The sequence below is a fragment of the Sitodiplosis mosellana genome, unplaced genomic scaffold (assembly GCF_009176505.1).
Source record: "Sitodiplosis mosellana isolate CC-2019 unplaced genomic scaffold, AAFC_SMos_1.0 Smas_scaffold_1874, whole genome shotgun sequence".
NCBI lineage: Eukaryota > Metazoa > Arthropoda > Insecta > Diptera > Cecidomyiidae > Sitodiplosis > Sitodiplosis mosellana.
In genome coordinates this window covers 946-4,136 of record NW_022597116.1, presented here as the reverse complement: position 1 = coordinate 4,136, position 3,191 = coordinate 946, and the positions used below count along the sequence as shown (strand labels likewise).

Below are 3,191 nucleotides of genomic sequence, written 5' to 3'. Positions count from 1 at the left end.
AATATTTAATTTGTTACAATAATATTATTTTAGAAAAAAATGAATGAGAAATGTATGACCGCTCCAGTCGCCCAAGCAAATATAAAAATGGCGTCTCCATATGACATGACATTTCTATCTTTGTGCAGCTCAACTGTCAATCTTCAATCCCCCTGACATGATGTTACTTATTTTGAGGTCAGAATGGAGAAAATGACGAGAAAATCCAATAATTCGGGATTATCACAGTTCTGACCTTCAAAAGGAGTTATGCATGGGTGATAGTGGTCCAATAAAAGCTGGAGTTTTTTTATAATATTCTACGAACTAAAATCTAATCACTTTCGTGGTTTGTGGTCAAGGGGGAAAGCAGTAATCTAGTACTGCATTCAATGCCACTAAATTCAAAACAATGCTATTCACTGCAATCCACTGCTGTCATCGATTCATTTACTAGATTACTGTTTTGACAGGAGTTGATTGCAGTGAATAGCATTAATTTGAATTTAGTTGTAGTGAATTGGCATTAAATCGGCATTGAATCAGCATTGAATGCAGTACTTGATCACTGCTTTCTCCCTTGTTCGTGGTTCTAAGATTTTAATTATTTCCCAACATTCCTTGTCTTTAGAGCAATAAACAAATCTCAAAAAACAAAAAAAGTTATAGTCTTTTGTTTCAGTTAAACTTCGAGTGGGCCACCCTGCATTATATAATATTATGATTCATTTCAATTCTTCCATTTTCTTCTCCCACAAAATTTTTTTTCGGCACTTCAATTTTTATTCAATTCTCGCTTAAAGAAATCTTGGCCATATATGTGTATCAATGACCACTTTCGAAATGATCAGACACTGTAATATTCCAAGGTTCAGGAACGCACTCATTTTCAACTATACAGTATTCATTAAAGTTATTTGTAAAACTTTGCTTTGCACTAAACGAACTATCTTATTATCGTATATTTGTGGTTGTAATACTGACATTTCTTTGCTGTCAGATCATTAAACAATCTTAATCTCGAATATTTCTAGTGTCAAATAATAAACAATCGAGTGTTTATAAATAAAAAGCAGTGAACAAATAGCGATTTAAACATTTCTATTTCGAAACAATTTACATAGGTATTGTTTTGTTATCAATTGCTCAATTTAGTTGAGAATAATAGTGAGATGTATTTTTTGAGCATGTCATTTCCATTCGGACGAAGAATAGTTTTCCAATTAAAGCATGATGAATAATAATGATGTCATTCTTTCAAGGTCTTTTCAAATTCAAACATTATATTTCCAATAGTTAACATCTCGATGACAATCTAAGTTACATATTTTTACTCATATTCATTTTTGTTAGGTAGCAAAAATATTTCGTAAAATGTGGATAATCACTCTTTTTTCCAAAATTTGCAATAGACTATGGAAATTCTGATTTTTTTCGTTTAAAAGGCGTTTTTCAAGTTTAGTTCGATAATTTCATCTCACGTCCTTATATTCTGAATATATTATTTTTCTGTACGTTAAAGCGTTACATGTAAAAAGTGTTAGACAAATATTATACAGATGTTCATGAAGACAATGACAAAGACGTTCATGAAACATTTATTTCTATATCTTTTCCGATATATTCCAAATTTTTCAATACTTTTTTTTCGAACAATTTTTTTTATTATTCTATGTATTTTTAATAGGAGAAAACTACTTCACACATAAAATACAATGGATGAATTCAAGGTAAAAGCTACGATTCAACATTTAAAAGTATTAATATATTTAATGGGAATTATTGACAGGGGTTTTTCAAGCAAGCCGGAAGGCAAATTTTCAATGAAGCTGTAAATGCAGCCGGCCAGTATATTGGAAATGCTATCCAGGAAATGCTTGTTGTGAAAAAAGAAACTGAGCATCCAAGAATTTTACCTAGCTTGGAGCATATGAAAATTGTAAGTATTAAATGGATCTCTAATCGTTTATTTTGAAAATTGTGTTTATTATACGATATTCTGAAATGAAATAGAAAATAAAGACATCCGTTCGAATTTTCTGTTGAGGAATTGTTTAAAACCTACACCAAGGTCACTTTCTTCGTATACAAATACATGGGAAAGATTTGACGTGAGACGCCTCTACGCGTGGAATGCTCGAAACTGTCATTGTACACATATTGAACACGAACATTGTCGTTTACACAATCGCACTCACACAAATGAACGCATTACAGATGGGCGGACTATCTGATTAAGATTAATTAATCTTAATCAAACACCCAAAATTCGCGATGATTAATACGACCACTTAATCACTTAATCGCAATTAATCATGATTAAGTGATTGTGCAAGAGAATAAATAATCATCGGCGATGATTTACTTGTTGTATTAATCACGATGTCGCCGTGATTAACTGCACCAACTTAATCATGATTGTTTAAAATAATTAATAACACAGTGCAACACATGTCAGACAACCAAGATTTGGCATATCAGAGATGTTAGTACTACCATAGGTGAGCAAAACCCTAGCTGGGTTTTGAAAGTTTAGTAGCGGTTTTTATTTTAGACCTAGGCAGTTTTTGAGATTCAGTGGATTTTCCAGAGTTGACTTCATCAGTTTTTGGTCAATTACTCATTTAGTATTGGTGACAACATCTTACTGTCTTGAGCAAAGTTGTAGTTAACGGTCCAATAAACAAGTTTTGTGAACAAACTATGCCAAAAGAATCACATTTGGTGGGTGCTAGGGGACCAAATGTCCGAAAAAAGGTAGATTTTTTCAGTTTTTCGACCATAACTTACGAGGAATACATTTTTTTTACTCACTTTCTTCACCAAAATCATGGCCAGAGAAAAATTAAACAACTCTCTAGAACAGTGCTGTCCAAACTATTTTCTTCAACGGACCGAACGATTGGCCACTTTTTGTTAAAAAGAGAGAATACAGTAAATACACACGAAAATTGAATGTTTATTCATTTATTTTCTTTCAATAACACTGTGCAACAATTTTAAAGACAAGTCAAAGGGCCAAGACTTGGTATGGTGGAGATGTTAGTACTACCATAGCTGAGTAAAACCCCAAATGGGTTTTGAAAGTTTAGTAGGGGTTTTCATTTTATCGACCTAGGCAGTTTTTGAGATTCAGTGGATTTTCCAGAGTTGACTTCATCAGTTTTTGGTAAATAACTCATCTAGTATTGGTGATAGCATGTTACTGTCTT

The 3,191-nt window shown here is 32.5% G+C and overlaps 1 long non-coding RNA gene across 3 annotated transcripts; it reads left to right on the top strand.

Annotated features, from left to right (window-relative positions):
- The first annotated feature begins 447 nt into the window (after positions 1-447).
- Positions 448-2,084, top strand: LOC129571283 (uncharacterized). Of its 3 annotated transcripts, none has more exons than XR_008688247.1 (4): positions 448-561; positions 1,014-1,103; positions 1,667-1,709; positions 1,769-2,084. It is a non-coding gene; the product is annotated as an uncharacterized LOC129571283 (long non-coding RNA). The 3 variants fall into 3 exon arrangements; XR_008688249.1 differs by having other exon boundaries at positions 547-565; XR_008688246.1 differs by lacking the exon at positions 448-561 and having other exon boundaries at positions 855-1,103.
- Positions 2,085-3,191: the final 1,107 nt, after the last annotated feature.